Source organism: Lepidochelys kempii, chromosome 1 (genome assembly GCF_965140265.1).
Source record: "Lepidochelys kempii isolate rLepKem1 chromosome 1, rLepKem1.hap2, whole genome shotgun sequence".
Lineage (NCBI taxonomy): Eukaryota > Metazoa > Chordata > Testudines > Cheloniidae > Lepidochelys > Lepidochelys kempii.
In genome coordinates this window covers 319,949,322-319,962,515 of record NC_133256.1, presented here as the reverse complement: position 1 = coordinate 319,962,515, position 13,194 = coordinate 319,949,322, and positions in this window count along the sequence as shown.

The window sequence follows — 13,194 nt, the reverse complement described above, 5'->3', positions numbered from 1 at the left end:
GGGAAGTGTAAAAATATGATAAGGAAGGCTAACAAAGAATTTGAAGAACAGTTAGCCAAGGACTCAAAAAGTAATAGCACATTTTTTTTAAGTACATCAGAAGCAGGAAGCCTGCTAAACAGTCAGTGGGGCCACTGGACGGTCAAGATGCTAAAAGAGCACTCAAGGGTGATAAGGCCATTGCGGAGAAACTAAATGAATTATTTGCATTGATTTTCACGGCTAAGGATGTGAGGGAGAGTCCCAAACCTGAGCCATTCTTTTTAGGTGATAGATCTGAGGCACTGTCCCAGATCGAGGTGCCATTAGAGGAGGGTTTGGAACAAACTGATAAATTAAACAGGAATAAGTCACCAGGACCAGATGGTATTCACCCAAGAGTTCTGAAGGAACTCAAATGTGAAATTACAGAACTACTAACTGTGGTTTGTAATCTATCATTTAAATCAGCTTCTATACCAAATGACTGGAGGATAGCTAATGTGACACCAATTTTTAAAAGGGCTCCAGAGGTGATCACAGCAATTACAGGTCAGTAAGCCTGACTTCAGGACCAGGCAAACTGGTTGAAACTATAATAAAAAATAATTGTCAGACACATAGATTAACATAATTTTTGGGGAAGAGTCAACATGTTTTTTGTAAAAGGAAATCATATGTCGCCAATCTACTAGAATTCTTTGAGGGGGTCAACAAGCATGTGGACAAGGGGAATCTAGTGCATATAGTGTACTTAGATTTTCAGAAAGCTTTTGACAAGGTTCCTCACCAAAGGTTCTTAAGCAAAGTAAGCTGTCATGGGATAAGAGAGAAGGTCCTCTCATGGATCAGTAACTGTTTAAAAGATTGGAAACAAAGAGTAGGAATAAATGGTCAGTTTTCAGAATGGAGAGAGGTAAGTAGTGGTGTCCCCTCACGGGTCTGAACTGAGACCAGACGTATTCAACATACTCATAAATGATATGGAAAAAGGGGTAAACAGTGAGGTGGCAAAATTTGCAGATGACACAAAGCTACTCAAGATAGTTAAGTCCCAAGCAGACTGCGAAGAGCTACAAAGGGATCTCACGAAACTGGGTGACTGGGCAACAAAATGGCACATGGAATTAAATGTTGATAAATGCAAAGTAATGTACATTGGAAAACATAATCCTAAATATACATATAAAATGATGGGGTTACCATTTAAGAAAGAGATCTTGAAGTCATTGTGGGAATGGGTGACAGGAGATGGATCACTTGATGATTGTGTGTTCTGTTCATTCCCTCCAGGGCACCTGGTCTTGGCAACTGTCAGAAGACTGGATACTGGGCTAGATGGACCTTTGGTCTGACCCAGTATGGCTGTTCTTATGTTCTTATATATAGCATCACAGATCCTACCACCAAATAACAGCCATCTGTTTTTACAGGGACTGCTATTGGTCATGTCTAAGTTGTCTTAGAAGCTCCAGGATTGGCCAATGGCTGAATAAGCACATCCCATAAAAGATATCCTCAGGCAGAAGAGAGTATCGTCCTGTTCCACTCCACCCTCCTTCCCTTCAGTTAATTGGCTATGTGAGGTGTTAGTCTCTTAGTTATACTGATTGCATGGCCTTATATACTGCCCATCAAGTTATTGTGGCTTTCACGGTTGGGATCATTCACTTGTGTGAATACAGGTGGACTTCGACAGTTGATAATTGTTATTTATTATTATTTGTATTAAAGTTGCACATGAAGGCCCCAGTCACAGATCAAAGCCCCATTATGCTAGGCACCACACAAGCACAGAACAAATACTTGATCCGTGACCCAAAGTGCTTACTGTCTTAATGGTTATTACACAGGAATCTTTAGGTAGTTGGTCTTGGCGGCAGAGGTTAGTCTGCTTTCAGTTGAGACAGGATTAGTGAAGGGGAGGCTGTGTGGCGGGGGGTCTCCTGATCTTGTGGACCTGAAACCTTCAGATAATATTAATTTCTGTGAATTAGTGATCATCCTTTTCTCTCAGTTAAGGGGCTGGTTTCGCAAGAAATCTCAAACTATTATTGTAACCTGCACAGGGCTGCAAAAATATTCAAACAAATATTTGTAGATTTTTTTTTAATGAATTCACCAAGCCGTAATAGTTAGCGAAAATATCTGACCACTTGAAGTATCATGCATGTCAACTTTAAAAACTCTGCAGTCCTTGTAATTAACATATGGGGAATGATTGTTATTCATATTTACTATTTGTATTATAGTAGCATCTGAAGGACCCAGCTAAGATCAGGATCCATTGAATAGGCCGAAACATATAGTAAGAGACTGTCTTTGCCTGTATGTCAGACAAAGGAAGTGTATATTATCCACTTTTTACAAATGGGAACCGAAGTACACAGGGGGAAAGTGACTTTACTAAGGCTGCATAAGTGACTGGTTTTAGAGGCAGTAGTCCTGGGAATTAACTTTCATGGGGGTAAGACTGCTGTGCTGCTCGGCCTTTTTTTCCCCTCTGAACTCTGATTGGCTGGTTGTTTTTGATCGGTTGTTTTTGATCTATTACTTGGCCAGCTCTTTTTGTGTGTGTGTGTGTGAGCTTGGTTTCTGGGGTTTGTATGAAAACATTTTTCACCCTGGACGGCAAAATGCCCTGGCTCTCCTGGTCACACAAGAACTGTGGCAAGGCCAGGTGTTGAACCCATATCTCCCATGTCCCAGGTCAGCCCCTTAACCGCACACTATCCTCCTTCTCTCTGCCTGTTCTCTCCCTTTCAGTTTAGCTCCAAGCCAGTTCTCTTCTACCTCTTTGCCTCATACTACCATCACTCATTGTTACCTGCTAGTCTATATCTGAACCGTTTAATTTTTATTAAACTATTTTTTCCCTTGGTTCAAAGACCTAGTGTTGTTCAGTTCATCTTAATTTTTTTTCACTCCATAGCAAATTGCTTTCTTGCTAAAGAAGATATTTTTTGCTTGACTGAAACCTGGCATGCTGCTTCTGATCATTTTTTCCCATTCTGAATCTACTCATCCAAATAATTCTTTTCTAGAAGAGTATCACCCGCTGGCCTTGGTGGAACGGTGATGTTAATTTTATCCCAGTTCTGGGCCATATCTCCAGCTGGTGTAAATCTTCATAGCTCCTTTAAAATCCATTGGAGCTATGATGATTTACACCAGTTGAGGAGCCCCCAACCCCTCTGTATTCACAGTTTCTTCCATTAGCTTCAGTAATTTCTGTGCACACCTTATTCTCTTGTCCTAGATTCCCACATAGCCACATTGCCCATCTACTTCTACCCTCTTTTCCTTGCTGAATTTACTGACTGCAGTATTTTTCTGAGCCTGCAGTTTTCTATTTGTTGTTTTACTCTTGCTATAGACATTAATATCCATTCTCAAGCCCCTTTTTTATTTTTCCCTTTCAAACTCCAGAAGTTTCATCCAATCTTGCAAGCCTCTTTCATAAGTGTGGCCATATTCTTGACCTTGTCACATGTTGTTTTATTTATAAGAGCACAGGAGTTGCCAAATCATAAAACAATCAATGATTCATCTGGCCTGGTAGCCTTTCAGAGAGGGCAGGAGGCTCATAGTACACTGATACAGCAGCTCAATATTATGTCACGGGAAGTAAATCCTCTTTGACCCCAGCACTGATCAGTTTATAATCTGAGAATTCATAGCCTTTATTATTTTTATCTTAACTAGTCTTCTTACCTGCATTTTCTCCTGGTTATGCATGTGTATTTGATCTTTGTTGAATCTTAGTAAGAGTTTTGCCTTTGTAACATTATGTGGCAATGAATTCCATAAATTAAATGTATGTTGTGTAAAGGATGATATTTTCAACACCAGTGAAAAGTTTACTCCTAAAATAAATCCATAATTTACCTACAAATAAACAACAACTAAAACGTGTTTATGTTGTGTTTTGCTTTAAGCAGGACCTTCCAATGAGATGCTGTTTTCCTTAGCTTTGGTGCTGCCTTTGTCCACTACTCTCAATTTCTTTAGTTTTGCTCAGATGTTAACTGTTTGCCGACCCTGCCTTTTTGTTTTTGCCAGGAGCATTGATTGATTCCATACTTCAGCCTCATCCAAATGCATCCAGCTGGAGTCGGGGTCCATAATTAGCCTGACAAAACTGCACTGCTTTGTCTCGTGTCAGTTCGGTCTCTTAGAAGCCTTTCACCAATTGCATCCCATAAAAGTCTGCTTACGAAACAGGGGAATCTCTGAAATTTCCCAAATGACAAGAGCAGTTGCTTAGGGATATATATGCCGTGTTTCTTTAAATCTATAGCAGGAAGCTATGCAGGAGGGAATATGAGGAAGGTTCTAAAGCAAAAGCTCTACAGGGAGTAGTGAGAGAGGCCATAGCTTTAGGGAGGATACTGTTTTCCTTAAGAAGACCCCTTATTCAGCGTTGGAGGTATAACCTTCTGCCAGGTGGCAGTGACCAGGGCTGGGTTCATACTATGTCTAGGGGCCTGTTCCAAACCAGATAAAACATATAGTTCCAGCTAAAACTTTATTTTCTCCCAGGTATTAGGAACTTAATATATAAATGCCCTCGTCACCTTTAAAGGTAGCTCTTCTCCATTCACAAGCCCTTGGGAATATGATACCACAAGTACTTTTTATTTGGGCAAAACACAGGTACCACCTATGTTCCAACAAATAAAAATTAGTAAAACCTAGTGTGTGGGAGCATGGCCAACTCCACAGTCCCCATTAGCAGCTGTCTGGCTTGCTGACACCCAGAACTCTTACCATACAACATCCCCTCACCTGAAATCTTCACTCACAAATCTAAATAGGCTCAGTGATACTTGAATGGGCATCGGTGTTGGTTCTTCTTCTCCTGTCCTTTCCAGTGCAGCAAAGCATGCATCACCTGGTCTAGCTTCATGAATTGGCTCCATTAGCTCATCTCTTGCCTGGCCTGGCCTCTGAGACGTTAGCTCTATCTGCTCAGCTGCTGTCTGGTCCCACAAAGTCAGTTCCATCAGCATTGGTCTGAACGGGTTTTGCAAAGTCAGCACCATCCATCTGTCACTGCCATTTCACTCGCCCTCCCTGGTGCCAGGTGAGCTTTACATACAGCACAGGATCTGTGTGGGAAACTCAGAGCAAGGCAAGATTCTAGGACAGAGCCCCAGCTTTCTTGGACAAAGCCTCTCAGCTTAGCTTGTTGAATTTGGGTTCCTGGACCCATTCAGAATCCCCTTCCTGTTAGCTCAAGTTAACAAACTTTCTACAGGGTATATGCTACCCAATGCATGTGCCCTTTCATTAACAGTTACACAAATAGACCACTATAGTTCATGAAATCAGAAAATGAACTGCAGATAATACAGCACTACACACAATATGGAAGTATGGGTAGAAAAAATGATTATTTATGTAAACTAAGCCTGCCAGTAGCTAGACTTTCCCCTTTCTCCTATAAGGGAAAGCAGAGTTCCATCCCCCTCAGCTTTCCAGCTCTGGGGCTTATAGAAGAAAGAGACTCTTTACCTTTGTCACATGAATCAGCTTTTAAGCTTTAGGAAAGTGAATCAAATTCTTCAATGGTCTCCTTTCCCTCTTGCATGCTCAGTCTGAACAAGTGAGACCCAAAACTTTCCTTCTCTGTAGTACTACAGAATGCTTTACATTGTTCCTTTACAGCATTAGTGTATGGCTGTCGTCTCTTTCCCGTAAGGAATTTGATACCCTGATACACTCAGGTCCTAGCAACAGTAGGTAGCAGAACTACTTGCCCCTCTATTACATGGACTTTGATAGCCTTCATGTACAGAAGAAGGTGGTGCTTAAACATTATCCATGCTGCTTCCATGTTTCCTACCAACCACAGCTCTATCAGAGCTTTCAGTAACTGCGTTTTACTGACTGGAAGCCAAGGTGTTGCAAACTTCAGACACCAGGTGTTGTTTTAAAACAAAACCTTGTTGATTAGAGAAGCACCCAGAGAGACCAGCTGCATACAACCGAACCGAGGAGCTCTAGCTGGCTTATTCCAGCCTGAATGAAACAGCTTCTCGTGGTCACACACAGACTCTAGAGTGCTTCTTGTGTGTTGAACTGAACGCCACTCATGATTCAGCATGATGGATAATTGCTCTCTAAATGTAGGTAGCATATGTAGACATTCATTTTGGTCACCTAATACAACTAGTGGGGAAACCTTTCCCTGTTTTGATATATCCGCTCTACCCACCTGAACACATGTGATGCTAAATTCATATTGTTATATCTTTGAAATAGAGATTGTGTAAAAAAGAAAAGTATGCTCTTTAAAGAAACACTAACCCTGTTATGTGTCTGAATGGTAGCTCATATTCGCGATTTCAATGCTTCCTAGGCTGAAGAAACAGTTTACTCTTGAATGCTCAGCAATTGTTTCAACCCTGGCAGATTAGATAAAGACAAGAGAATGGAAGGATATTAAATCCACAGAGAGCTGTGGTGAGGATTCTACGTAAATGAAAAACCCTTTATTGATAATCAATACATAGAGGATTCTGAACTCCCACATAATCAGCAACCCTTATACTCACCCTATCCATGGAATGCTAATGGAGGAGAGAATTCCTCCAAAACAGAAGTTAGACACTAAGCCTGCTATTAAAATAATTACAAATCTTTAATGCAGGGAAACAAAAAGTTGTTTTCAGTCTTTAATTTGCAGCTAAGATGCACACTATTTTCCTGTTTCCATAGTAACAGAAAATGTATGTATTTTCTTGAAGTGAGAAGGTTACTGCTTCTCAGTAAAGCAGTGAGAACCAATGAATGAAAGGATATAGGTTAAGTTATAATATTCAACATCTCATTTAATTGTAATAAAAGGATTTTTCATGTAAAAGAGCCCCTGTGTCAGACTGGCAATATGCTGCAAGATCCTGGACAAATCTTGTGGAATTAAGATGAATGTTATTGAATTAAGTTAAACACAATTGAATCAGGTTGAATACCTTTGGGGTCCATTATATTAAAATGCAATTGTGTATGTGGTGTTGTGGAATTGTATGTAACTCTTCTAGGAAGAACGGGATGCTAATGTAATTCCTCCAGTTATCAGCCCCTGTGAAGCTACCCCAGGAGAGGTTCACATAGACTGCTTCAAATTGGATTATCCAGGGATCAACAGACAGAGAAGGGATTTTTGGATAAAGAGCCTGGTTTTAAACAGGCTTAGGTTTTCTTCCTGATCCAGCAAATGAACAGGATTTCTGGTCCATAGACAGCCCCAATCTCTAGAGAAGGGTTGGGCCTAATAAAGCCCCATAAGACTCTGTTCTTGTTCTGAGCTAAAGCTGTGATGAACTTGAAACCACAAAAAAACCCCTGGGATGGGGTGTTGAAGGACTGCTTTTGCCAGAGCCCATGTTAAGTTTGGGGTGATCTCTGGTAAGCATGAAGCATGTGTGTAGGTTCTTTTATTGTTTTTAATATCTTCTCTCTCTGGAGCTTTTACTTTCAGAATAAAATAGGCTTGCATAAAAAGAGTTGTGTGGTAACCATATCTGTGGACAGTCACACTGCTAGCTGTCTCGGAAGAAAAAGCAAGAGGGCCAGCTTGGGCAGCCTGCCTCTGTTGGGAACAACACAGTATAGGCAGGGAACTGTTCAGCCTGGAGAAACCCAAGTAGGTGTTGGCCAGAGAAGCTTGAGAGTGGGTCCCCTTGCTGGACCACTGAGGGGAAATACCATGCAGTTGCCCTGAACTCTGACAGCCCCTTTCATGTTGAAAGGTTTTACAACTGTATAAATATAACAACCACTGAAATTCAGACCCCTCTAGGCAAGAGGAAGGCCCTTATGTACTCTGTTGGATCAGGCCAGAGCACTCAGCCCCTTGCAGGATTGAGCATTGTCTGTCTGACTTTCTGCTATGTGAGTCATGTGGGTTACTTGTAACAGTAGTAGGAAAAAGATTTTAGTCTAGCACTTCAGGAGTTAATCAGAACTCTCTCTAGCTGCCAGCCACTGTCAGCTGACCAGCAAAGGAGTAGGCACCAATCAGAGCCACCCATTGCGGAGAGCAGAAGGGTCTTCCTGCTACCCCGGGTTTTCAGAACCCAAAGCAGTGGTAACTTAACTGTTTCACTCCAGGCGGTGTCAGGAATAAATCAATGGGACCACAGCTATTCCATATGATGAAAGATTGATACAAGTAAGCGTGCTCTTATCTAAAACTACTATTTATTAGATTTGAGCACATACAGACATAAGCAATAGGTTTAGAACATCCCAAATAATTACCTAAAATCTGAGATGGTCTTGAGTAGTTAACAGGAAAACAATGGTTGGTCACTTCCCCACTGCAGAGTAAGGTGTCAGGAAAACGTCTCTCAGGATAGCTTCAGAGAACTTCTCCAAAGTATACTCTATTATCTAGTCTTTTTATAACTAGCTTTTTCAATACACACAGCTCATAGTGACCCCCTAACTTATCATGTGGTCATCACTTCTCCTAACTTCAATGAACTGCTTATCAGTAAAAGATTCCTAACAATGTTAGCCATAACAATCTTCTATATCAAAGCTGCCCAAACTCAAGGTCTCCATCCACTTATTTTCTTTCAGTCTCATAATTTGTTGATTCTTTTCTCCCCTCCTCCCATTCTCATTAGCAGAAACTGCAACCCTGCAGCTAGCATTTGACCTTGCCTCTAAAAGCCCTGCTTATCCAAATTAACTGTTAACTATGTGGTGTTCTATTTTATTACCCAATTAATGAAGGCTGATGCACACAATATGGCTGCAATTAGCTTGATCAAATTCTGAGGTAACACACCCCTCAGTTCTGGGGTAATGTTCCCAGCTTCAGGCCCACCCTCCGATGACATTTTCATAGCTGAACAGTTGTTGAAATTCTCTGTTTATCCTCAGCCCAGCTGTCTCTCACTGACCAGCCATCTCTCTGCTTCCCCACCTTATTGACCTTCTCATTAATGCACTGCCTTGTTACTCGGTTGGTTGGTTATCTGTACAAATTGTTTTAGAGCTTTCTTTTTCCAGTTGACTTATTGCACTATGAGTTCTTGCTAATTAATTTCTCAGCCCCACCATTCACTTGGCATTAGTGTTCAGTTACCACACTGCTTGTCTGTTTCATTCTTTGCTCCTCCCATGCATGTCCCTTCTCACACCTGTCACCTCCATCTCCCAGTTTCTTCTACCACTCTTTCCTGTTCCCACCTCTTCCTTTCTATTCCTTCTGATATTATTCCCTTCCACTGCTGTTAACTCCACAAAGCCCTATGCCCACTTCTTCCTCTGGTTCTCCCTTGGTTCTGACAGTATCTCCCGCAAACACTGGCCCATGCCTGGGCTCTCTGTCCATTTCTCAATCATCACCACTTCCTTGATCCCTTTCAGGCCTTGTCATTGCAGTGAAAAGAGGTGTGTTTTTAACGGAGTTAGCTAATCTAGTGAAGACAAAGCAGTTTGTAGTTCTCACGCAAGTTAGTGTGTCAAGGTACAGGCTAAGCTTCTCCATTGCCTTTAACTCAACTAGCAATCTTAAGTGAAAACAACAAACTACCTCATCTTCGCTAGGATTTTACCTTGAATCTGCTTACTGATCCCTGCACTCCAGAGAGACTGCTCTTCTATGCACAAAATCCTGTGCTAGGGTGATGATGGTGAGGCACCCCAGAACAGTGGTTGAAGTTGATGCTGCATTGAGATGTGTGGTACAGTTTACATATTTCAGAACTATTATTTCAGGCTGCCTGCAGACTCAGACAGACAACACTACATCAGTTACACCTGTGTCATACTTTCAAATGTATTTTTTTTAACCACAAGGGCTAGAAACATATTTTAAAATGAAAACTGACGAGACGTTGATGTTATCACCCAACAGGTGGGGCACTAGACCATAATCCAGCCTTGGTTCTGGCCCTTACAGAGCTTCATAATTCCCTACTTGTCAGGACAGTGCCATGGGTGGCTGCTGTGCACTGGTCAGTTACCAAGTTGTGGTCAGAAGACATGTAGCAGAGTCTGGGTAGAGCTGAGTTTGGATACCAGGAAATTGGGGTCAGGTACCAGGGTACAGACAGGAGGCAAGTGGCAGACTCAAGGATGAACTGAGGGCAGGAGCTGGAGTCTAAGGGTCACAGTAAGGTGAGGTGTGGAATGGAAGCGAGCAGGAGGTCTGACAACATCTGCCTGTAATGGTTACCTGGTTTATATACTGGCATGGACTGGTCAGTGGGCTATGGGAGGGCCACCACGCAGGGTGGTACTTCCTGCAGTGCCTAGCTTCACAGTTCATGCATAAACCCAACCTGAGCTCCCTGTGATGATGCAGAGGTGTACAACCGAGAACCTTCATGTCCCAGGTTTTAGCCCATCAAGTGTTCACACTACTTAACTCCTCTTGTAATTTCCCATGTTACTCCCCCTTATACTCTGGCAACAGTGCCACCTTCCATCACCTGTTCGAACACTTCTGTAAGTACCCTTGTGCTTTGTACCATGGAGATCCTCCATATTAGCCCATAAATCCGCTATCCCTTCCCCCCCCCCACAACCCCTTCCACAAGGCCCTACACCATTATATCTGTAGGATACAATAGCTGCTAAGCCAAGGTCCAATAGGGATTTCAGGTGTTTATCTTATTTATTTGCCTTACATAACTGCTTGTTCTTGTTACAAGAAAAGGAGTACTTAGAGACTAACCAATTTATTTGAGCATAAGCTTTCGTGAGCTACAGCTACAGCTCACGAAAGCTTATGCTCAAATAAATTGGTTAGTCTCTAAGGTGCCACAAGTACTCCTTATCTTTTTGCGAATACAGACTAACACGGCTGTTACTCTGAAACCTGTTCTTGTTACGGTTTTCCTGTCCTCCTGGATTTTTATTAAATTGAAATAGCATATACATTGGGTGCCTTTCTTATTTATCTAACACACAACTTGTCTTCATCATCATAATTTACTTGCTGCTGGAGGATGAGACCAATGCAGTGACATTTGCATTGTGAAGTGAACATGGGACCATAAATCATATGTGACAAAAGACATTCTGGCAAAGTTTTGGATGCTATTGACCATTGTTTCCAGGTAGATTAAATTTACTGCCCTGATATTTGAGTGACAGATACTGCAGCCTATGAAGTGAGGTGTTGACCTTGTCAGTTACGGGGGCTACATTTTGGAGGTGCTGAACTGTCGCTGCATAATGTCTCTTAAGTTATTAGACAAAAATGTGCTTTTCATTGGCATCTGATAAACGTGTTCTGTTGTTCCAACCTGTTGTATGAGTCCAGAACATATATGTTTTATAGAACTTCCAAAAGCAGAATCACACACGTCATATGATATCTCTCCCATCCCAAGATTGTTTGCTCTTGGTAAAGATCATGTTCATGTTCATGTTCTATACCTATATATGGTGTGAATGGGGTCCCATGGGGGCCATGCTGAGATTGCTCAATTAGGGCAAACTGAAAAGAATGGGGCAGACAATCCCCACAACTGGTGGTTATTCTAATAGTTAGATTCACCAAGCTAGCAACAAAACAGCTTCTACAATACCTTACTGGTTACCCAGAAGCCAGAAATACAGTTCCCTTAAAGCAACCCAGCCCTGAGCTCCCACCCAGACAGCCAAGTCAAATATGATGAGGATTACTGAAAATCTTGTTCATCATATAAAATACCAATCCCAAAAGATCAGACACATTACCCACCAGGTTAATGAATATTTCAGATCTTACCCAAGTACATGCTTACAGCCAATTCTTGTTAACTAAACTAAAATGTATTAAAAAAGAAAAGAGAGAGCTTATTGGTTAAAAGATCATTATCCATACAAGTATGATTAGATTTCTTAGGTCAGTTTCATAGTAGAGATGATTAGTTTTAGAATTACAAAAAGTCTTTTCAGAATTAGTCCATAGGTTACAGTCCAATGTCCAATATCAGGGTGATCCAGAATGGAACTGGAGACCTCAGTTTTGTGACAATTTCCCCTGATGAAGCTTAAGCAGATCTGAGATGAAAGGCTCGGGGCCCAAGAGTTATTTTTATAGGTCTCTGGTAGGCTATCCCTAGCCTCTTGACAGCATGCAGTCCTTGGGTGAACAAAAGACAATTATCCTCCTAGTTTTGAAGTAGACCTACTATTTCTAAGCATCACTGGTAATTAGCTACATAGATTAACATAAGGCAATTACCTATCTCCTGCTATTTACAGGTAGTTTACTACATATTTCAAAGGCAAATGAAGACAGTGATATCACTACATTCACAGTTCGTTTAAATGTTAACAGCTCTTTTTGATCTCTGAATTAACAGAATACAGCAATAGACAGGAACTGTTCAGTTACATTGTCAACCTCTAACAATATATGTGTAAACATATGTCTCTAAATGTTTAATCTGGGTTAATGGGCCTGCAGGTTGCCTAACCCTTTCTGGCCCGGTGTCGCATACGTTTTTTAGGATTCCCTTCAAACTCCATTGCCACAGAACAAGAAGTGGTGCTTAATGATGACCTGCTTTAGTAGCTTTCAAACAGGAATCTAAATATAGTTTTTGCAAGTCAGTGTGTGGAAGTTCAGAATGACTCCCTTGTTCCATCAGCTGAGAGCACGCATTATCACCAACTCCACAGAACACAGAATCGGAAGATTTTCAGGATCGACTGGAGGATCTGCACGAGGAGACTGTATTGAGTCAGTTCTTCAGCCCTATACCAGGAGTCTTATTAGCGTCTATGCATAGGCTGATGGAGGCTGTCCCTTTTGGGATAAATACTGCAGGACAAAGTGTACAGTTAAGACTTAGAATATGCAGCTCCTGCAGATGCTCTAAAGACAGACAATCTGTCTGCCCATATGGTAAACTTGCACCCAAGGATACAGGCAGTCAAATCCCTCTTAGGTGCCAGGTCAGGAATGTGCATTGTAAATTGTTTTCTACACTTCATCCATTTCAAATATTGGGATAAAAATTGATGATGTACAGAGTGGCGTACATTAGAGAGGTAATATTTTTTATTGAATCACCTTCGGTTGGTGAGAGAGACAAGCTTTCAAGTTTACACTGAGCTCTACAGGTCACCTCTTTCTAGGACCTATCCTGTCTGCTGATGTGTTTTTTATTTCACACTAGTTTATACTGCTCCCTACATAGTTAAAGCAGCCAGAGGCTATTTTACTTCACATGTTTTCACCTGAAGAAGAGCTCT